Source organism: Lissotriton vulgaris, chromosome 9 (assembly GCF_964263255.1).
Source record: "Lissotriton vulgaris chromosome 9, aLisVul1.2, whole genome shotgun sequence".
NCBI classification, from domain to species: Eukaryota; Metazoa; Chordata; class Amphibia; order Caudata; family Salamandridae; genus Lissotriton; species Lissotriton vulgaris.
The window spans coordinates 613,530,418-613,555,701 of NC_141697.1; positions in this window are offsets into that span (position 1 = coordinate 613,530,418).

A 25,284-nucleotide genomic window follows, 5' to 3' on the forward strand; every position below is an offset into this window, starting at 1 on the left:
TCCATTAACAGAACTTGAACATTTCCACACTATGCAACACAACAAATATATTTGTATACTGTGCCAATAATCAGTACTATGGCGCCTGTAACAATGCGAAAATCCACAGCTCACTAAAAATTCAAATCTCAATATTATTTTCAACCTAGCATACTTCTCTCAATCCTAAGCCTTATTTGCTATGACTCTCTACACCACACTAGCACCTATATTAGGATGTAAATAAAAAGATGTCAATGCTAGCCATGTGACAGGGGATCCTTCTCACTGCAATCCCGTTAGGTTATGGTACAGCAATAACTATTGAGTGACCTGATACGTTTTTGGAAGAAGGCTTATGCTAAAGTTAGTGGTAATAATAAACATTCTGAAGAACAGATTCTAACATCTTCATCGTTGCACATTCCTATCAGTTAACCAATAGAGAACTTGAGAATATTATGATCACCCACACCTATGAACAAATGTATAAGTCTCTAATAATGCCCTAGATTCCTTCATTTTAACATCTTTATCTTCAGCTGGATATCCTGCCTAGCCTGCTACCCATTTTAATGCCATGAAAAATGTATCCTATTGCTTGCTCTCACGTCAGATGCCATCATGCTGTGGCTTTATGGCATCAGAGGACCTCATGACCGATTGCCCTGGGTGACAACAACACAGGACAATGAGACATCAGCAAATCCGCCCTAGTTGACTATTTGCTATTATGACTGCAAGGCAAGGTGGAAGTGTATTGGGAAAGTACTCTGCACCATTGAAAGCACTGGGCTCTCCTTGTGAAGTGGGTTAGAGTGACAAAAACACAGAGTATCCTAAAGAGCAATCCATCTTGAGTATCTGAGTCCCACATACAGAGCGCTGGGAGGCAGGGTAAATAAGCTTACCGGTTCCAAAGTAAGTCAATAGCTCTAACGTAAGACAACTCATTCCAGCCTCAAAGACACTAATTTCCTGTGATGATAAATTGCTAGCACTAGTATCTCAAGTAGGATTTTCAGCCTTGTAGACAGTCAACGTCTTTCATAAACTATCATGATGCCAATAGCGTCATTCGCATGGCTTCAGTCTTTACAAATAATATGTATGCGGAAGACCCCACTAAAAGGTGCGAAAATCCAGAGCTCACTAAAAATTCAAATCTCAATTTTATTTTTAACCTATCATACTTCTCTCAGTCCAAAGCCTTATTTGCTATGACTCTACACCACGCTAGCACCTATATTAGGATGTAAATAAAAAGATGTCTATGCTAGCGACGTGACAGGGGATCCTTCTCACTGCAATCCCGTTAGGTTATGGTACAGCAATAACTATTGAGTAACCTGCTACGTTTTTGGAAGAAGGCTTATGCTATAGTTAGTAGTAATAATAAACATTCTGAAGAACAGATTCTAACATCTTCATTGTTGCACATCCCTATCAGTTAACCAATAGAGAACTTGAGAATATTATGATCACCCACACCTACAAACAAATGTAGAAGTCTCTAATAATGCCCTAGATTCATTTATTTTAACATCTTTGTCTTCAGCTGGATATCCTCCCTAGCCTGCTACCGATTTCAATTCCATGAAAAATGTATCCTATTGCTTTCTCTCACATCAGATGCCATCATGCTGTGGCTTTATGGCATCAGAGGACCTCATGACCGATTGCCCTGGGTGACAACAACACAGGTGAATGAGACATCAGCAAATCCGCCCTAGTTGACTATTTGCTATTATGACTGCAAGGCAAGGTGGAAGTGTATTGGGAAAGTACTCTGCACCATTGAAAGCACTGGGCTCTCCTTTTGAAGTGGGTTAGAGTGACAAAAACACAGAGTATCCTAAAGAGCAATCCATCTTGAGTATCAGAGTCCCACATACAGAGCGCTGGGAGGAAGGTAAATAAGCTTACCGGTTCCAAAGTAAGTCAATAGCTCTAACGTAAGACAACTCATTCCAGCCTCAAAGACACTAATTTCCTGTGATGATAAATTGCTAGCACTAGTATCTCAAGTAGGATTTTCAGCCTTGCAGACAGTCAACGTCTTTCATAAACTATCATGATGCCAATAGCGTCATTCATATCTCTTCAGTCTTTACAAATAATATTTATGCGGAAGACCCCACTAAAAGGTGCTGAGAGCCGTCAGACGCCCTGAACTTCATTCAATGACAAGCAAACCGATTAAATGAGAGTTTAACCTACCATGTAAATTGATCAAGGAAGTCGAAGGCTGACAACTTTTTTTTTTTGGGGGTCTCAGCAATGCAGAGAAATGGTTTTTGGCATCACTCCCTCTGCTGGTCATTCAGTATATTCTGCAGATGGAAAAGTCCCCTGTTAGTCCATTAACAGAACTTGAACATTTCCACACTATGCAACACAACAAATATATTTGTATACTGTGCCAATAATCAGTACTATGGCGCCTGTAACAATGCGAAAATCCACAGCTCACTAAAAATTCAAATCTCAATATTATTTTCAACCTAGCATACTTCTCTCAATCCTAAGCCTTATTTGCTATGACTCTCTACACCACACTAGCACCTATATTAGGATGTAAATAAAAAGATGTCAATGCTAGCCATATGACAGGGGATCCTTCTCACTGCAATCCCGTTAGGTTATGGTACAGCAATACCTATTGAGTGACCTGATACGTTTTTGGAAGAAGGCTTATGCTAAAGTTAGTGGTAATAATAAACATTCTGAAGAACAGATTCTAACATCTTCATCGTTGCACATTCCTATCAGTTAACCAATAGAGAACTTGAGAATATTATGATCACCCACACCTATGAACAAATGTATAAGTCTCTAATAATGCCCTAGATTCCTTCATTTTAACATCTTTATCTTCAGCTGGATATCCTGCCTAGCCTGCTACCCATTTTAATGCCATGAAAAATGTATCCTATTGCTTGCTCTCACGTCAGATGCCATCATGCTGTAGCTTTATGATATCAGAGGACCTCATGACCAATCGCCCTGGGTGACAACAACACATTACAATGAGACATCAGCAATTCCGCCCTAGATGACTATTTGCTATTATGACTGCATGGCAAGGTGGAAGTGTACTGGGAAAGTACTCTGCACCATTGAAAGCACTGGGCTGCCCTTTTGAAAGTGGGTTTGAGTGACAAGACCACAGATTATCCTAAAGAGCAATCCATCTTGAGTATCAGAGTCCCACATACAGAGAGCTGGGAGGCAGGGTAAATAAGCTTCCCGCGTTTCAAAGTAAGTCAATCGCTCTAACATAAGACAACTCATTCCAGCCTCAAAGACACTAATTTCCTGTGATGATAAATTGCTAGCACTAGTATCTCAAGTAGGATTTTCAGCCTTGTAGACAGTCAACGTCTTTCATAAACTATCATGATGCCAATAGCGTCATTCGCATCGCTTCAGTCTTTACAAATAATATGTATGCGGAAGACCCCACTAAAAGGTGCGAAAATCCAGAGCTCACTAAAAATTCAAATCTCAATTTTATTTTTAACCTATCATACTTCTCTCAGTCCAAAGCCTTATTTGCTATGACTCTACACCACGCTAGCACCTATATTAGGATGTAAATAAAAAGATGTCTATGCTAGCGACGTGACAGGGGATCCTTCTCACTGCAATCTCGTTAGGTTATGGTACAGCAATAACTATTGAGTAACCTGCTACGTTTTTGGAAGAAGGCTTATGCTATAGTTAGTGGTAATAATAAACATTCTGAAGAACAGATTCTAACATCTTCATTGTTGCACATCCCTATCAGTTAACCAATAGAGAACTTGAGAATATTATGATCACCCACACCTACAAACAAATGTAGAAGTCTCTAATAATGCCCTAGATTCATTTATTTTATCATCTTTGTCTTCAGCTGGATATCCTCCCTAGCCTGCTACCGATTTCAATTCCATGAAAAATGTATCCTATTGCTTTCTCTCACATCAGATGCCATCATGCTGTGGCTTTATGGCATCAGAGGACCTCATGACCGATTGCCCTGGGTGACAACAACACAGGACAATGAGACATCAGCAAATCCGCCCTAGTTGACTATTTGCTATTATGACTGCAAGGCAAGGTGGAAGTGTATTGGGAAAGTACTCTGCACCATTGAAAGCACTGGGCTCTCCTTTTGAAGTGGGTTAGAGTGACAAAAACACAGAGTATCCTAAAGAGCAATCCATCTTGAGTATCAGAGTCCCACATACAGAGCGCTGGGAGGCAGGGTAAATAAGCTTACCGGTTCCAAAGTAAGTCAATAGCTCTAACGTAAGACAACTCATTCCAGCCTCAAAGACACTAATTTCATGTGATGATAAATTGCTAGCACTAGTATCTCAAGTAGGATTTTCAGCCTTGCAGACAGTCAACGTCTTTCATAAACTATCATGATGCCAATAGCGTCATTCATATCTCTTCAGTCTTTACAAATAATATTTATGCGGAAGACCCCACTAAAAGGTGCTGAGAGCCGTCAGACGCCCTGAACTTCATTCAATGACAAGCAAACCGATTAAATGAGAGTTTAACCTACCATGTAAATTGATCAAGGAAGTCGAAGGCTGACAACTATTTTTTTTGGGGGGGTCTCAGCAATGCAGAGAAATGGTTTTTGGCATCACTCCCTCTGCTGGTCATTCAGTATAATCTGCAGATGGAAAAGTCCACTGTTAGTCCATTAACAGAACTTGAACATTTCCACACTATGCAACACAACAAATATATTTGTATACTGTGCCAATAATCAGTACTATGGCGCCTGTAAAAATGTGAAAATCCACAGCTCACTAAAAATTCAAATCTCAATATTGTTTTCAACCTAGCATACTTCTCTTAATCCAAAGCCTTATTTGCTATGACTCTCTACACCACGCTAGCACCTATATTAGGATGTAAATAAAAAGATGTCAATGCTAGCCATGTGACAGGGGATCCTTCTCACTGCAATCCCGTTAGGTTACGGTACAGCAATAACTATTGAGTGACCTGATACGTTTTTGGAAGAAGGCTTATGCTAAAGTTAGTGGTAATAATAAACATTCTGAAGAACAGATTCTAACATCTTCATCGTTGCACATTCCTATCAGTTAACCAATAGAGAACTTGAGAATATTATGATCACCCACACCTACGAACAAATGTAGAAGTCTCTAATAATGCCCTAGATTCTTTCATTTTAACATCTTTATCTTCAGCTGGATATCCTGCCTAGCCTGCTACCCATTTTAATGCCATGAAAAATGTATCCTATTGCTTGCTCTCGCGTCAGATGCCATCATGCTGTAGCTTTATCATATCAGAGGACCTCATGACCAATCGCCCTGGGTGACAACAACACATTACAATGAGACATCAGCAATTCCGCCCTAGATGACTATTTGCTATTATGACTGCAAGGCAAGGTGGAAGTGTACTGGGAAAGTACTCTGCACCATTGAAAGCACTGAGCTGCCCTTTTGAAAGTGGGTTTGAGTGACAAGAACACAGATTATCCTAAAGAGCAATCCATCTTGAGTATCAGAGTCCCACATACAGAGAGCTGGGAGGCAGGGTAAATAAGCTTCCCGCGTTTCAAAGTAAGTCAATCACTCTAACATAAGACAACTCATTCCAGCCTCAAAGACACTAATTTCCTGTGATGATAAATTGCTAGCACTAGTATCTCAAGTAGGATTTTCAGCCTTGTAGACAGTCAACGTCTTTCATAAACTATCATGATGCCAATAGCGTCATTCGCATGGCTTCAGTCTTTACAAATAATATGTATGCGGAAGACCCCACTAAAAGGTGCGAAAATCCAGAGCTCACTAAAAATTCAAATCTCAATTTTATTTTTAACCTATCATACTTCTCTCAATCCAAAGCCTTATTTGCTATGACTCTACACCACGCTAGCACCTATATTAGGATGTAAATAAAAAGATGTCTATGCTAGCGACGTGACAGGGGATCCTTCTCACTGCAATCCAGTTAGGTTTTGGTACAGCAATAACTATTGAGTGACCTGCTACATTTTTGGAAGAAGGCTTATGCTATAGTTAGTGGTAATAATAAACATTCTGAAGAACAGATTCTAACATCTTCATTGTTGCACATCCCTATCAGTTAACCAATAGAGAACTTGAGAATATTATGATCACCCACACCTACAAACAAATGTAGAAGTCTCTAATAATGCCCTAGATTCATTCATTTTATCATCTTTGTCTTCAGCTGGATATCCTCCCTAGCCTGCTACCCATTTCAATTCCATGAAAAATGTATCCTATTGCTTTCTCTCACATCAGATGCCAGCATGCTGTGGCTTTATGGCATCAGAGGACCTCATGACCGATTGCCCTGGGTGACAACAACACAGGACAATGAGACATCAGCAAATCCGCCCTAGTTGACTATTTGCTATTATGACTGCAAGGCAAGGTGGAAGTGTATTGGGAAAGTACTCTGCACCATTGAAAGCACTGGGCTCTCCTTTTGAAGTGGGTTAGAGTAACAAAAACACAGAGTATCCTAAAGAGCAATCCATCTTGAGTATCAGAGTCCCACATACAGAGCGCTGGGAGGCAGGGTAAATAAGCTTACCGGTTCCAAAGTAAGTCAATAGCTCTAACGTAAGACAACTCATTCCAGCCTCAAAGACACTAATTTCCTGTGATGATAAATTGCTAGCACTAGTATCTCAAGTAGGATTTTCAGCCTTGCAGACAGTCAACGTCTTTCATAAACTATCATGATGCCAATAGCCTCATTCATATCTCTTCAGTCTTTACAAATAATATTTATGCGGAAGACCCCACTAAAAGGTGCTAAGAGCCGTCAGACGCCCTGAACTTCATTCAATGACAAGCAAACCGATTAAATGAGAGTTTAACCTACCATGTAAATTGATCAAGGAAGTCGAAGGCTGACAACTTTTTTTTTTTGGGGGGTCTCAGCAATGCAGAGAAATTGTTTTTGGCATCACTCCCTCTGCTGGTCATTCAGTATAATCTGCAGATGGAAAAGTCCACTGTTAGTCCATTAACAGAACTTGAACATTTCCACACTATGCAACACAACAAATATATTTGTATACTGTGCCAATAATCAGTACTATGGCGCCTGTAACAATGCGAAAATCCACAGCTCACTAAAAATTCAAATCTCAATATTATTTTCAACCTAGCATACTTCTCTCAATCCAAAGCCTTATTTGCTATGACTCTCTACACCACACTAGCACCTATATTAGGATGTAAATAAAAAGATGTCAATGCTAGCCATGTGACAGGGGATCCTTCTCACTGCAATCCCGTTAGGTTATGGTACAGCAATAACTATTGAGTGACCCGATACGTTTTTGGAAGAAGGCTTATGCTAAAGTTAGTGGTAATAATAAACATTCTGAAGAACAGATTCTAACATCTTCATCGTTGCACATTCCTATCAGTTAACCAATAGAGAACTTGAGAATATTATGATCACCCACACCTACGAACAAATGTAGAAGTCTCTAATAATGCCCTAGATTTTTTCATTTTAACATCTTTATCTTCAGCTGGATATCCTGCCTAGCCTGCTACCCATTTTAATGCCATGAAAAATGTATCCTATTGCTTGCTCTCACGTCAGATGCCATCATGCTGTAGCTTTATCATATCAGAGGACCTCATGACCAATCGCCCTGGGTGACAACAAGACATTACAATGAGACATCAGCAATTCCGCCCTAGATGACTATTTGCTATTATGACTGCAAGGCAAGGTGGAAGTGTACTGGGAAAGTACTCTGCACCATTGAAAGCACTGGGCTGCCCTTTTGAAAGTGGGTTTGAGTGACAAGAACGCAGATTATCCTAAAGAGCAATCCATCTTGAGTATCAGAGTCCCACATACAGAGAGCTGGGAGGCAGGGTAAATAAGCTTCCCGCGTTTCAAAGTAAGTCAATCGCTCTAACATAAGACAACTCATTCCAGCCTCAAAGACACTAATTTCCTGTGATGATAAATTGCTAGCACTAGTATCTCAAGTAGGATTTTCAGCCTTGTAGACAGTCAACGTCTTTCATAAACTATCATGATGCCAATAGCGTCATTCGCATGGCTTCAGTCTTTACAAATAATATGTATGCGGAAGACCCCACTAAAAGGTGCGAAAATCCAGAGCTCACTAAAAATTCAAATCTCAATTTTATTTTTAACCTATCATACTTCTCTCAATCCAAAGCCTTATTTGCTATGACTCTACACCACGCTAGCACCTATATTAGGATGTAAATAAAAAGATGTCTATGCTAGCGACGTGACAGGGGATCCTTCTCACTGCAATCCAGTTAGGTTTTGGTACAGCAATAACTATTGAGTGACCTGCTACGTTTTTGGAAGAAGGCTTATGCTATAGTTAGTGGTAATAATAAACATTCTGAAGAACAGATTCTAACATCTTCATTGTTGCACATCCCTATCAGTTAACCAATAGAGAACTTGAGAATATTATGATCACCCACACCTACAAACAAATGTAGAAGTCTCTAATAATGCCCTAGATTCATTCATTTTAACATCTTTGTCTTCAGCTGGATATCCTCCCTAGCCTGCTACCCATTTCAATTCCATGAAAAATGTATCCTATTGCTTTCTCTCACATCAGATGCCATCATGCTGTGGCTTTATGGCATCAGAGGACCTCATGACCGATTGCCCTGGGTGACAACAACACAGGACAATGAGACATCAGCAAATCCGCCCTAGTTGACTATTTGCTATTATGACTGCAAGGCAAGGTGGAAGTGTATTGGGAAAGTACTCTGCACCATTGAAAGCACTGGGCTCTCCTTTTGAAGTGGGTTAGAGTGACAAAAACACAGAGTATCCTAAAGAGCAATCCATCTTGAGTATCAGAGTCCCACATACAGAGCGCTGGGAGGCAGGGTAAATAAGCTTACCGGTTCCAAAGTAAGTCAATAGCTCTAACGTAAGACAACTCATTCCAGCCTCAAAGACACTAATTTCCTGTGATGATAAATTGCTAGCACTAGTATCTCAAGTAGGATTTTCAGCCTTGCAGACAGTCAACGTCTTTCATAAACTATCATGATGCCAATAGCGTCATTCATATCTCTTCAGTCTTTACAAATAATATTTATGCGGAAGACCCCACTAAAAGGTGCTGAGAGCCGTCAGACGCCCTGAACTTCATTCAATGACAAGCAAACCGATTAAATGAGAGTTTAACCTACCATGTAAATTGATCAAGGAAGTCGAAGGCTGACAACTTTTTTTTTTGGGGGGGTCTCAGCAATGCAGAGAAATGGTTTTTGGCATCACTCCCTCTGCTGGTCATTCAGTATAATCTGCAGATGGAAAAGTCCACTGTTAGTCCATTAACAGAACTTGAACATTTCCACACTATGCAACACAACAAATATATTTGTATACTGTGCCAATAATCAGTACTATGGCGCCTGTAACAATGCGAAAATCCACAGCTCACTAAAAATTCAAATCTCAATATTATTTTCAACCTAGCATACTTCTCTCAATCCAAAGCCTTATTTGCTATGACTCTCTACACCACACTAGCACCTATATTAGGATGTAAATAAAAAGATGTCAATGCTAGCCATGTGACAGGGGATCCTTCTCACTGCAATCCCGTTAGGTTATGGTACAGCAATAACTATTGAGTGACCTGATACGTTTTTGGAAGAAGGCTTATGCTAAAGTTAGTGGTAATAATAAACATTCTGAAGAACAGATTCTAACATCTTCATCGTTGCACATTCCTATCAGTTAACCAATAGAGAACTTGAGAATATTATGATCACCCACACCTACGAACAAATGTAGAAGTCTCTAATAATGCCCTAGATTCTTTCATTTTAACATCTTTATCTTCAGCTGGATATCCTGCCTAGCCTGCTACCCATTTTAATGCCATGAAAAATGTATCCTATTGCTTGCTCTCGCGTCAGATGCCATCATGCTGTAGCTTTATCATATCAGAGGACCTCATGACCAATCGCCCTGGGTGACAACAACACATTACAATGAGACATCAGCAATTCCGCCCTAGATGACTATTTGCTATTATGACTGCAAGGCAAGGTGGAAGTGTACTGGGAAAGTACTCTGCACCATTGAAAGCACTGAGCTGCCCTTTTGAAAGTGGGTTTGAGTGACAAGAACACAGATTATCCTAAAGAGCAATCCATCTTGAGTATCAGAGTCCCACATACAGAGAGCTGGGAGGCAGGGTAAATAAGCTTCCCGCGTTTCAAAGTAAGTCAATCGCTCTAACATAAGACAACTCATTCCAGCCTCAAAGACACTAATTTCCTGTGATGATAAATTGCTAGCACTAGTATCTCAAGTAGGATTTTCAGCCTTGTAGACAGTCAACGTCTTTCATAAACTATCATGATGCCAATAGCGTCATTCGCATGGCTTCAGTCTTTACAAATAATATGTATGCGGAAGACCCCACTAAAAGGTGCGAAAATCCAGAGCTCACTAAAAATTCAAATCTCAATTTTATTTTTAACCTATCATACTTCTCTCAGTCCAAAGCCTTATTTGCTATGACTCTACACCACGCTAGCACCTATATTAGGATGTAAATAAAAAGATGTCTATGCCAGCGACGTGACAGGGGATCCTTCTCACTGCAATCCCGTTAGGTTATGGTACAGCAATAACTATTGAGTGACCTGCTACGTTTTTGGAAGAAGGCTTATGCTATAGTTAGTGGTAATAATAAACATTCTGAAGAACAGATTCTAACATCTTCATTGTTGCACATCCCCAGCAGTTAACCAATAGAGAACTTGAGAATATTATGATCACCCACACCTACAAACAAATGTAGAAGTCTCTAATAATGCCCTAGATTCATTCATTTTAACATCTTTGTCTTCAGCTGGATATCCTCCCTAGCCTGCTACCCATTTCAATTCCATGAAAAATGTATCCTATTGCTTTCTCTCACATCAGATGCCATCATGCTGTGGCTTTATGGCATCAGAGGACCTCATGACCGATTGCCCTGGGTGACAACAACACAGGACAATGAGACATCAGCAAATCCGCCCTAGTTGACTATTTGCTATTATGACTGCAAGGCAAGGTGGAAGTGTATTGGGAAAGTACTCTGCACCATTGAAAGCACTGGGCTCTCCTTTTGAAGTGGGTTAGAGTGACAAAAACACAGAGTATCCTAAAGAGCAATCCATCTTGAGTATCAGAGTCCCACATACAGAGCGCTGGGAGGCAGGGTAAATAAGCTTACCGGTTCCAAAGTAAGTCAATAGCTCTAACGTAAGACAACTCATTCCAGCCTCAAAGACACTAATTTCCTGTGATGATAAATTGCTAGCACTAGTATCTCAAGTAGGATTTTCAGCCTTGCAGACAGTCAACGTCTTTCATAAACTATCATGATGCCAATAGCGTCATTCATATCTCTTCAGTCTTTACAAATAATATTTATGCGGAAGACCCCACTAAAAGGTGCTGAGAGCCGTCAGACGCCCTGAACTTCATTCAATGACAAGCAAACCGATTAAATGAGAGTTTAACCTACCATGTAAATTGATCAAGGAAGTCGAAGGCTGACAACTTTTTTTTGGGGGGGGGTCTCAGCAATGCAGAGAAATGGTTTTTGGCATCACTCCCTCTGCTGGTCATTCAGTATAATCTGCAGATGGAAAAGTCCACTGTTAGTCCATTAACAGAACTTGAACATTTCCACACTATGCAACACAACAAATATATTTGTATACTGTGCCAATAATCAGTACTATGGCGCCTGTAACAATGCGAAAATCCACAGCTCACTAAAAATTCAAATCTCAATATTATTTTCAACCTAGCATACTTCTCTCAATCCAAAGCCTTATTTGCTATGACTCTCTACACCACACTAGCACCTATATTAGGATGTAAATAAAAAGATGTCAATGCTAGCCATGTGACAGGGGATCCTTCTCACTGCAATCCCGTTAGGTTATGGTACAGCAATAACTATTGAGTGACCTGATACGTTTTTGGAAGAAGGCTTATGCTAAAGTTAGTGGTAATAATAAACATTCTGAAGAACAGATTCTAACATCTTCATCGTTGCACATTCCTATCAGTTAACCAATAGAGAACTTGAGAATATTATGATCATCCACACCTACGAACAAATGTAGAAGTCTCTAATAATGCCCTAGATTCTTTCATTTTAACATCTTTATCTTCAGCTGGATATCCTGCCTAGCCTGCTACCCATTTTAATGCCATGAAAAATGTATCCTATTGCTTGCTCTCGCGTCAGATGCCATCATGCTGTAGCTTTATCATATCAGAGGACCTCATGACCAATCGCCCTGGGTGACAACAACACATTACAATGAGACATCAGCAATTCCGCCCTAGATGACTATTTGCTATTATGACTGCAAGGCAAGGTGGAAGTGTACTGGGAAAGTACTCTGCACCATTGAAAGCACTGAGCTGCCCTTTTGAAAGTGGGTTTGAGTGACAAGAACACAGATTATCCTAAAGAGCAATCCATCTTGAGTATCAGAGTCCCACATACAGAGAGCTGGGAGGCAGGGTAAATAAGCTTCCCGCGTTTCAAAGTAAGTCAATCGCTCTAACATAAGACAACTCATTCCAGCCTCAAAGACACTAATTTCCTGTGATGATAAATTGCTAGCACTAGTATCTCAAGTAGGATTTTCAGCCTTGTAGACAGTCAACGTCTTTCATAAACTATCATGATGCCAATAGCGTCATTCGCATGGCTTCAGTCTTTACAAATAATATGTATGCGGAAGACCCCACTAAAAGGTGCGAAAATCCAGAGCTCACTAAAAATTCAAATCTCAATTTTATTTTTAACCTATCATACTTCTCTCAGTCCAAAGCCTTATTTGCTATGACTCTACACCACGCTAGCACCTATATTAGGATGTAAATAAAAAGATGTCTATGCCAGCGACGTGACAGGGGATCCTTCTCACTGCAATCCCGTTAGGTTATGGTACAGCAATAACTATTGAGTGACCTGCAACGTTTTTGGAAGAAGGCTTATGCTATAGTTAGTGGTAATAATAAACATTCTGAAGAACAGATTCTAACATCTTCATTGTTGCACATCCCCAGCAGTTAACCAATAGAGAACTTGAGAATATTATGATCACCCACACCTACAAACAAATGTAGAAGTCTCTAATAATGCCCTAGATTCATTCATTTTAACATCTTTGTCTTCAGCTGGATATCCTCCCTAGCCTGCTACCCATTTCAATTCCATGAAAAATGTATCCTATTGCTTTCTCTCACATCAGATGCCATCATGCTGTGGCTTTATGGCATCAGAGGACCTCATGACCGATTGCCCTGGGTGACAACAACACAGGACAATGAGACATCAGCAAATCCGCCCTAGTTGACTATTTGCTATTATGACTGCAAGGCAAGGTGGAAGTGTATTGGGAAAGTACTCTGCACCATTGAAAGCACTGGGCTCTCCTTTTGAAGTGGGTTAGAGTGACAAAAACACAGAGTATCCTAAAGAGCAATCCATCTTGAGTATCAGAGTCCCACATACAGAGCGCTGGGAGGCAGGGTATATAAGCTTACCGGTTCCAAAGTAAGTCAATAGCTCTAACGTAAGACAACTCATTCCAGCCTCAAAGACACTAATTTCCTGTGATGATAAATTGCTAGCACTAGTATCTCAAGTAGGATTTTCAGCCTTGCAGACAGTCAACGTCTTTCATAAACTATCATGATGCCAATAGCGTCATTCATATCTCTTCAGTCTTTACAAATAATATTTATGCGGAAGACCCCACTAAAAGGTGCTGAGAGCCGTCAGACGCCCTGAACTTCATTCAATGACAAGCAAACCGATTAAATGAGAGTTTAACCTACCATGTAAATTGATCAAGGAAGTCGAAGGCTGACAACTTTTTTTTTTGGGGGGGTCTCAGCAATGCAGAGAAATGGTTTTTGGCATCACTCCCTCTGCTGGTCATTCAGTATAATCTGCAGATGGAAAAGTCCACTGTTAGTCCATTAACAGAACTTGAACATTTCCACACTATGCAACACAACAAATATATTTGTATACTGTGCCAATAATCAGTACTATGGCGCCTGTAACAATGCGAAAATCCACAGCTCACTAAAAATTCAAATCTCAATATTATTTTCAACCTAGCATACTTCTCTCAATCCAAAGCCTTATTTGCTATGACTCTCTACACCACACTAGCACCTATATTAGGATGTAAATAAAAAGATGTCAATGCTAGCCATGTGACAGGGGATCCTTCTCACTGCAATCCCGTTAGGTTATGGTACAGCAATAACTATTGAGTGACCTGATACGTTTTTGGAAGAAGGCTTATGCTAAAGTTAGTGGTAATAATAAACATTCTGAAGAACAGATTCTAACATCTTCATCGTTGCACATTCCTATCAGTTAACCAATAGAGAACTTGAGAATATTATGATCATCCACACCTACGAACAAATGTAGAAGTCTCTAATAATGCCCTAGATTCTTTCATTTTAACATCTTTATCTTCAGCTGGATATCCTGCCTAGCCTGCTACCCATTTTAATGCCATGAAAAATGTATCCTATTGCTTGCTCTCGCGTCAGATGCCATCATGCTGTAGCTTTATCATATCAGAGGACCTCATGACCAATCGCCCTGGGTGACAACAACACATTACAATGAGACATCAGCAATTCCGCCCTAGATGACTATTTGCTATTATGACTGCAAGGCAAGGTGGAAGTGTACTGGGAAAGTACTCTGCACCATTGAAAGCACTGAGCTGCCCTTTTGAAAGTGGGTTTGAGTGACAAGAACACAGATTATCCTAAAGAGCAATCCATCTTGAGTATCAGAGTCCCACATACAGAGAGCTGGGAGGCAGGGTAAATAAGCTTCCCGCGTTTCAAAGTAAGTCAATCGCTCTAACATAAGACAACTCATTCCAGCCTCAAAGACACTAATTTCCTGTGATGATAAATTGCTAGCACTAGTATCTCAAGTAGGATTTTCAGCCTTGTAGACAGTCAACGTCTTTCATAAACTATCATGATGCCAATAGCGTCATTCGCATGGCTTCAGTCTTTACAAATAATATGTATGCGGAAGACCCCACTAAAAGGTGCGAAAATCCAGAGCTCACTAAAAATTCAAATCTCAATTTTATTTTTAACCTATCATACTTCTCTCAGTCCAAAGCCTTATTTGCTATGACTCTACACCACGCTAGCACCTATATTAGGATGTAAATAAAAAGATGTCTATGCCAGCGACGTGACAGGGGATCCTTCTCACTGCAATCCCGTTAGGTTATGGTACAGCAATAACTATTGAGTGACCTGCTACGTTTTTGGAAGAAGGCTTATGCTATAGTTAGTGGTAATAATAAACATTCTGAAGAACAGATTCTAACATCTTCATTGTTGCACATCCCCAGCAGTTAACCAATAGAGAACTTGAGAATATTATGATCACCCACACCTACAAACAAATGTAGAAGTCTCTAATAATGCCCTAGATTCATTCATTTTAACATCTTTGTCTTCAGCTGGATATCCTCCCTAGCCTGCTACCCATTTCAATTCCATGAAAAATGTATCCTATTGCTTTCTCTCACATCAGATGCCATCATGCTGTGGCTTTATGGCATCAGAGGACCTCATGACCGATTGCCCTGGGTGACAACAACACAGGACAATGAGACATCAGCAAATCCGCCCTAGTTGACTATTTGCTATTATGACTGCAAGGCAAGGTGGAAGTGTATTGGGAAAGTACTCTGCACCATTGAAAGCACTGGGCTCTCCTTTTGAAGTGGGTTAGAGTGACAAAAACACAGAGTATCCTAAAGAGCAATCCATCTTGAGTATCAGAGTCCCACATACAGAGCGCTGGGAGGCAGGGTATATAAGCTTACCGGTTCCAAAGTAAGTCAATAGCTCTAACGTAAGACAACTCATTCCAGCCTCAAAGACACTAATTTCCTGTGATGATAAATTGCTAGCACTAGTATCTCAAGTAGGATTTTCAGCCTTGCAGACAGTCAACGTCTTTCATAAACTATCATGATGCCAATAGCGTCATTCATATCTCTTCAGTCTTTACAAATAATATTTATGCGGAAGACCCCACTAAAAGGTGCTGAGAGCCGTCAGACGCCCTGAACTTCATTCAATGACAAGCAAACCGATTAAATGAGAGTTTAACCTACCATGTAAATTGATCAAGGAAGTCGAAGGCTGACAACTTTTTTTTTTGGGGGGGTCTCAGCAATGCAGAGAAATGGTTTTTGGCATCACTCCCTCTGCTGGTCATTCAGTATAATCTGCAGATGGAAAAGTCCACTGTTAGTCCATTAACAGAACTTGAACATTTCCACACTATGCAACACAACAAATATATTTGTATACTGTGCCAATAATCAGTACTATGGCGCCTGTAACAATGCGAAAATCCACAGCTCACTAAAAATTCAAATCTCAATATTATTTTCAACCTAGCATACTTCTCTCAATCCAAAGCCTTATTTGCTATGACTCTCTACACCACACTAGCACCTATATTAGGATGTAAATAAAAAGATGTCAATGCTAGCCATGTGACAGGGGATCCTTCTCACTGCAATCCCGTTAGGTTATGGTACAGCAATAACTATTGAGTGACCTGATACGTTTTTGGAAGAAGGCTTATGCTAAAGTTAGTGGTAATAATAAACATTCTGAAGAACAGATTCTAACATCTTCATCGTTGCACATTCCTATCAGTTAACCAATAGAGAACTTGAGAATATTATGATCATCCACACCTACGAACAAATGTAGAAGTCTCTAATAATGCCCTAGATTCTTTCATTTTAACATCTTTATCTTCAGCTGGATATCCTGCCTAGCCTGCTACCCATTTTAATGCCATGAAAAATGTATCCTATTGCTTGCTCTCGCGTCAGATGCCATCATGCTGTAGCTTTATCATATCAGAGGACCTCATGACCAATCGCCCTGGGTGACAACAACACATTACAATGAGACATCAGCAATTCCGCCCTAGATGACTATTTGCTATTATGACTGCAAGGCAAGGTGGAAGTGTACTGGGAAAGTACTCTGCACCATTGAAAGCACTGAGCTGCCCTTTTGAAAGTGGGTTTGAGTGACAAGAACACAGATTATCCTAAAGAGCAATCCATCTTGAGTATCAGAGTCCCACATACAGAGAGCTGGGAGGCAGGGTAAATAAGCTTCCCGCGTTTCAAAGTAAGTCAATCGCTCTAACATAAGACAACTCATTCCAGCCTCAAAGACACTAATTTCCTGTGATGATAAATTGCTAGCACTAGTATCTCAAGTAGGATTTTCAGCCTTGTAGACAGTCAACGTCTTTCATAAACTATCATGATGCCAATAGCGTCATTCGCATGGCTTCAGTCTTTACAAATAATATGTATGCGGAAGACCCCACTAAAAGGTGCGAAAATCCAGAGCTCACTAAAAATTCAAATCTCAATTTTATTTTTAACCTATCATACTTCTCTCAGTCCAAAGCCTTATTTGCTATGACTCTACACCACGCTAGCACCTATATTAGGATGTAAATAAAAAGATGTCTATGCCAGCGACGTGACAGGGGATCCTTCTCACTGCAATCCCGTTAGGTTATGGTACAGCAATAACTATTGAGTGACCTGCTACGTTTTTGGAAGAAGGCTTATGCTATAGTTAGTGGTAATAATAAACATTCTGAAGAACAGATTCTAACATCTTCATTGTTGCACATCCCCAGCAGTTAACCAATAGAGAACTTGAGAATATTATGATCACCCACACCTACAAACAAATGTAGAAGTCTCTAATAATGCCCTAGATTCATTCATTTTATCATCTTTGTCTTCAGCTGGATATCCTCCCTAGCCTGCTACCCATTTCAATTCCATGAAAAATGTATCCTATTGCTTTCTCTCACATCAGATGCCATCATGCTGTGGCTTTATGGCATCAGAGGACCTCATGACCGATTGCCCTGGGTGACAACAACACAGGACAATGAGAAATCAGCAAATCCGCCCTAGTTGACTATTTGCTATTATGACTGCAAGGCAAGGTGGAAGTGTATTGGGAAAGTACTCTGCACCATTGAAAGCACTGGGCTCTCCTTTTGAAGTGGGTTAGAGTGACAAAAACACAGAGTATCCTAAAGAGCAATCCATCTTGAGTATCAGAGTCCCACATACAGAGCGCTGGGAGGCAGGGTAAATAAGCTTACCGGTTCCAAAGTAAGTCAATAGCTCTAACGTAAGACAACTCATTCCAGCCTCAAAGACACTAATTTCCTGTGATGATAAATTGCTAGCACTAGTATCTCAAGTAGGATTTTCAGCCTTGCAGACAGTCAACGTCTTTCATAAACTATCATGATGCCAATAGCGTCATTCATATCTCTTCAGTCTTTACAAATAATATTTATGCGGAAGACCCCACTAAAAGGTGCTGAGAGCCGTCAGACGCCCTGAACTTCATTCAATGACAAGCAAACCGATTAAATGAGAGTTTAACCTACCATGTAAATTGATCAAGGAAGTCGAAGGCTGACAACTTTTTTTTTTGGGGGGGTCTCAGCAATGCAGAGAAATGGTTTTTGGCATCACTCCCTCTGCTGGTCATTCAGTATAATCTGCAGATGGAAAAGTCCACTGTTAGTCCATTAACAGAACTTGAACATTTCCACACTATGCAACACAACAAATATATTTGTATACTGTGCCAATAATCAGTACTATGGCGCCTGTAACAATGCGAAAATCCACAGCTCACTAAAAATTCAAATCTCAATATTATTTTCAACCTAGCATACTTCTCTCAATCCAAAGCCTTATTTGCTATGACTCTCTACACCACACTAGCACCTATATTAGGATGTAAATAAAAAGATGTCAATGCTAGCCATGTGACAGGGGATCCTTCTCACTGCAATCCCGTTAGGTTATGGTACAGCAATAACTATTGAGTGACCTGATACGTTTTTGGAAGAAGGCTTATGCTAAAGTTAGTGGTAATAATAAACATTCTGAAGAACAGATTCTAACATCTTCATCGTTGCACATTCCTATCAGTTAACCAATAGAGAACTTGAGAATATTATGATCATCCACACCTACGAACAAATGTAGAAGTCTCTAATAATGCCCTAGATTCTTTCATTTTAACATCTTTATCTTCAGCTGGATATCCTGCCTAGCCTGCTACCCATTTTAATGCCATGAAAAATGTATCCTATTGCTTGCTCTCGCGTCAGATGCCATCATGCTGTAGCTTTATCATATCAGAGGACCTCATGACCAATCGCCCTGGGTGACAACAACACATTACAATGAGACATCAGCAATTCCGCCCTAGATGACTATTTGCTATTATGACTGCAAGGCAAGGTGGAAGTGTACTGGGAAAGTACTCTGCACCATTGAAAGCACTGAGCTGCCCTTTTGAAAGTGGGTTTGAGTGACAAGAACACAGATTATCCTAAAGAGCAATCCATCTTGAGTATCAGAGTCCCACATACAGAGAGCTGGGAGGCAGGGTAAATAAGCTTCCCGCGTTTCAAAGTAAGTCAATCGCTCTAACATAAGACAACTCATTCCAGCCTCAAAGACACTAATTTCCTGTGATGATAAATTGCTAGCACTAGTATCTCAAGTAGGATTTTCAGCCTTGTAGACAGTCAACGTCTTTCATAAACTATCATGATGCCAATAGCGTCATTCGCATGGCTTCAGTCTTTACAAATAATATGTATGCGGAAGACCCCACTAAAAGGTGCGAAAATCCAGAGCTCACTAAAAATTCAAATCTCAATTTTATTTTTAACCTATCATACTTCTCTCAGTCCAAAGCCTTATTTGCTATGACTCTACACCACGCTAGCACCTATATTAGGATGTAAATAAAAAGATGTCTATGCCAGCGACGTGACAGGGGATCCTTCTCACTGCAATCCCGTTAGGTTATGGTACAGCAATAACTATTGAGTGACCTGCTACGTTTTTGGAAGAAGGCTTATGCTATAGTTAGTGGTAATAATAAACATTCTGAAGAACAGATTCTAACATCTTCATTGTTGCACATCCCCAGCAGTTAACCAATAGAGAACTTGAGAATATTATGATCACCCACACCTACAAACAAATGTAGAAGTCTCTAATAATGCCCTAGATTCATTCATTTTAACATCTTTGTCTTCAGCTGGATATCCTCCCTAGCCTGCTACCCATTTCAATTCCATGAAAAATGTATCCTATTGCTTTCTCTCACATCAGATGCCATCATGCTGTGGCTTTATGGCATCAGAGGACCTCATGACCGATTGCCCTGGGTGACAACAACACAGGACAATGAGACATCAGCAAATCCGCCCTAGTTGACTATTTGCTATTATGACTGCAAGGCAAGGTGGAAGTGTATTGGGAAAGTACTCTGCACCATTGAAAGCACTGGGCTCTCCTTTTGAAGTGGGTTAGAGTGACAAAAACACAGAGTATCCTAAAGAGCAATCCATCTTGAGTATCAGAGTCCCACATACAGAGCGCTGGGAGGCAGGGTATATAAGCTTACCGGTTCCAAAGTAAGTCAATAGCTCTAACGTAAGACAACTCATTCCAGCCTCAAAGACACTAATTTCCTGTGATGATAAATTGCTAGCACTAGTATCTCAAGTAGGATTTTCAGCCTTGCAGACAGTCAACGTCTTTCATAAACTATCATGATGCCAATAGCGTCATTCATATCTCTTCAGTCTTTACAAATAATATTTATGCGGAAGACCCCACTAAAAGGTGCTGAGAGCCGTCAGACGCCCTGAACTTCATTCAATGACAAGCAAACCGATTAAATGAGAGTTTAACCTACCATGTAAATTGATCAAGGAAGTCGAAGGCTGACAACTTTTTTTTTTGGGGGGGTCTCAGCAATGCAGAGAAATGGTTTTTGGCATCACTCCCTCTGCTGGTCATTCAGTATAATCTGCAGATGGAAAAGTCCACTGTTAGTCCATTAACAGAACTTGAACATTTCCACACTATGCAACACAACAAATATATTTGTATACTGTGCCAATAATCAGTACTATGGCGCCTGTAACAATGCGAAAATCCACAGCTCACTAAAAATTCAAATCTCAATATTATTTTCAACCTAGCATACTTCTCTCAATCCAAAGCCTTATTTGCTATGACTCTCTACACCACACTAGCACCTATATTAGGATGTAAATAAAAAGATGTCAATGCTAGCCATGTGACAGGGGATCCTTCTCACTGCAATCCCGTTAGGTTATGGTACAGCAATAACTATTGAGTGACCTGATACGTTTTTGGAAGAAGGCTTATGCTAAAGTTAGTGGTAATAATAAACATTCTGAAGAACAGATTCTAACATCTTCATCGTTGCACATTCCTATCAGTTAACCAATAGAGAACTTGAGAATATTATGATCATCCACACCTACGAACAAATGTAGAAGTCTCTAATAATGCCCTAGATTCTTTCATTTTAACATCTTTATCTTCAGCTGGATATCCTGCCTAGCCTGCTACCCATTTTAATGCCATGAAAAATGTATCCTATTGCTTGCTCTCGCGTCAGATGCCATCATGCTGTAGCTTTATCATATCAGAGGACCTCATGACCAATCGCCCTGGGTGACAACAACACATTACAATGAGACATCAGCAATTCCGCCCTAGATGACTATTTGCTATTATGACTGCAAGGCAAGGTGGAAGTGTACTGGGAAAGTACTCTGCACCATTGAAAGCACTGAGCTGCCCTTTTGAAAGTGGGTTTGAGTGACAAGAACACAGATTATCCTAAAGAGCAATCCATCTTGAGTATCAGAGTCCCACATACAGAGAGCTGGGAGGCAGGGTAAATAAGCTTCCCGCGTTTCAAAGTAAGTCAATCGCTCTAACATAAGACAACTCATTCCAGCCTCAAAGACACTAATTTCCTGTGATGATAAATTGCTAGCACTAGTATCTCAAGTAGGATTTTCAGCCTTGTAGACAGTCAACGTCTTTCATAAACTATCATGATGCCAATAGCGTCATTCGCATGGCTTCAGTCTTTACAAATAATATGTATGCGGAAGACCCCACTAAAAGGTGCGAAAATCCAGAGCTCACTAAAAATTCAAATCTCAATTTTATTTTTAACCTATCATACTTCTCTCAGTCCAAAGCCTTATTTGCTATGACTCTACACCACGCTAGCACCTATATTAGGATGTAAATAAAAAGATGTCTATGCCAGCGACGTGACAGGGGATCCTTCTCACTGCAATCCCGTTAGGTTATGGTACAGCAATAACTATTGAGTGACCTGCTACGTTTTTGGAAGAAGGCTTATGCTATAGTTAGTGGTAATAATAAACATTCTGAAGAACAGATTCTAACATCTTCATTGTTGCACATCCCCAGCAGTTAACCAATAGAGAACTTGAGAATATTATGATCACCCACACCTACAAACAAATGTAGAAGTCTCTAATAATGCCCTAGATTCATTCATTTTATCATCTTTGTCTTCAGCTGGATATCCTCCCTAGCCTGCTACCCATTTCAATTCCATGAAAAATGTATCCTATTGCTTTCTCTCACATCAGATGCCATCATGCTGTGGCTTTATGGCATCAGAGGACCTCATGACCGATTGCCCTGGGTGACAACAACACAGGACAATGAGAAATCAGCAAATCCGCCCTAGTTGACTATTTGCTATTATGACTGCAAGGCAAGGTGGAAGTGTATTGGGAAAGTACTCTGCACCATTGAAAGCACTGGGCTCTCCTTTTGAAGTGGGTTAGAGTGACAAAAACACAGAGTATCCTAAAGAGCAATCCATCTTGAGTATCAGAGTCCCACATACAGAGCGCTGGGAGGCAGGGTAAATAAGCTTACCGGTTCCAAAGTAAGTCAATAGCTCTAACGTAAGACAACTCATTCCAGCCTCAAAGACACTAATTTCCTGTGATGATAAATTGCTAGCACTAGTATCTCAAGTAGGATTTTCAGCCTTGCAGACAGTCAACGTCTTTCATAAACTATCATGATGCCAATAGCGTCATTCATATCTCTTCAGTCTTTACAAATAATATTTATGCGGAAGACCCCACTAAAAGGTGCTGAGAGCCGTCAGACGCCCTGAACTTCATTCAATGACAAGCAAACCGATTAAATGAGAGTTTAACCTACCATGTAAATTGATCAAGGAAGTCGAAGGCTGACAACTTTTTTTTTTGGGGGGGTCTCAGCAATGCAGAGAAATGGTTTTTGGCATCACTCCCTCTGCTGGTCATTCAGTATAATCTGCAGATGGAAAAGTCCACTGTTAGTCCATTAACAGAACTTGAACATTTCCACACTATGCAACACAACAAATATATTTGTATACTGTGCCAATAATCAGTACTATGGCGCCTGTAACAATGCGAAAATCCACAGCTCACTAAAAATTCAAATCTCAATATTATTTTCAACCTAGCATACTTCTCTCAATCCAAAGCCTTATTTGCTATGACTCTCTACACCACACTAGCACCTATATTAGGATGTAAATAAAAAGATGTCAATGCTAGCCATGTGACAGGGGATCCTTCTCACTGCAATCCCGTTAGGTTATGGTACAGCAATAACTATTGAGTGACCTGATACGTTTTTGGAAGAAGGCTTATGCTAAAGTTAGTGGTAATAATAAACATTCTGAAGAACAGATTCTAACATCTTCATCGTTGCACATTCCTATCAGTTAACCAATAGAGAACTTGAGAATATTATGATCATCCACACCTACGAACAAATGTAGAAGTCTCTAATAATGCCCTAGATTCTTTCATTTTAACATCTTTATCTTCAGCTGGATATCCTGCCTAGCCTGCTACCCATTTTAATGCCATGAAAAATGTATCCTATTGCTTGCTCTCGCGTCAGATGCCATCATGCTGTAGCTTTATCATATCAGAGGACCTCATGACCAATCGCCCTGGGTGACAACAACACATTACAATGAGACATCAGCAATTCCGCCCTAGATGACTATTTGCTATTATGACTGCAAGGCAAGGTGGAAGTGTACTGGGAAAGTACTCTGCACCATTGAAAGCACTGAGCTGCCCTTTTGAAAGTGGGTTTGAGTGACAAGAACACAGATTATCCTAAAGAGCAATCCATCTTGAGTATCAGAGTCCCACATACAGAGAGCTGGGAGGCAGGGTAAATAAGCTTCCCGCGTTTCAAAGTAAGTCAATCGCTCTAACATAAGACAACTCATTCCAGCCTCAAAGACACTAATTTCCTGTGATGATAAATTGCTAGCACTAGTATCTCAAGTAGGATTTTCAGCCTTGTAGACAGTCAACGTCTTTCATAAACTATCATGATGCCAATAGCGTCATTCGCATGGCTTCAGTCTTTACAAATAATATGTATGCGGAAGACCCCACTAAAAGGTGCGAAAATCCAGAGCTCACTAAAAATTCAAATCTCAATTTTATTTTTAACCTATCATACTTCTCTCAGTCCAAAGCCTTATTTGCTATGACTCTACACCACGCTAGCACCTATATTAGGATGTAAATAAAAAGATGTCTATGCCAGCGACGTGACAGGGGATCCTTCTCACTGCAATCCCGTTAGGTTATGGTACAGCAATAACTATTGAGTGACCTGCTACGTTTTTGGAAGAAGGCTTATGCTATAGTTAGTGGTAATAATAAACATTCTGAAGAACAGATTCTAACATCTTCATTGTTGCACATCCCCAGCAGTTAACCAATAGAGAACTTGAGAATATTATGATCACCCACACCTACAAACAAATGTAGAAGTCTCTAATAATGCCCTAGATTCATTCATTTTATCATCTTTGTCTTCAGCTGGATATCCTCCCTAGCCTGCTACCCATTTCAATTCCATGAAAAATGTATCCTATTGCTTTCTCTCACATCAGATGCCATCATGCTGTGGCTTTATGGCATCAGAGGACCTCATGACCGATTGCCCTGGGTGACAACAACACAGGACAATGAGAAATCAGCAAATCCGCCCTAGTTGACTATTTGCTATTATGACTGCAAGGCAAGGTGGAAGTGTATTGGGAAAGTACTCTGCACCATTGAAAGCACTGGGCTCTCCTTTTGAAGTGGGTTAGAGTGACAAAAACACAGAGTATCCTAAAGAGCAATCCATCTTGAGTATCAGAGTC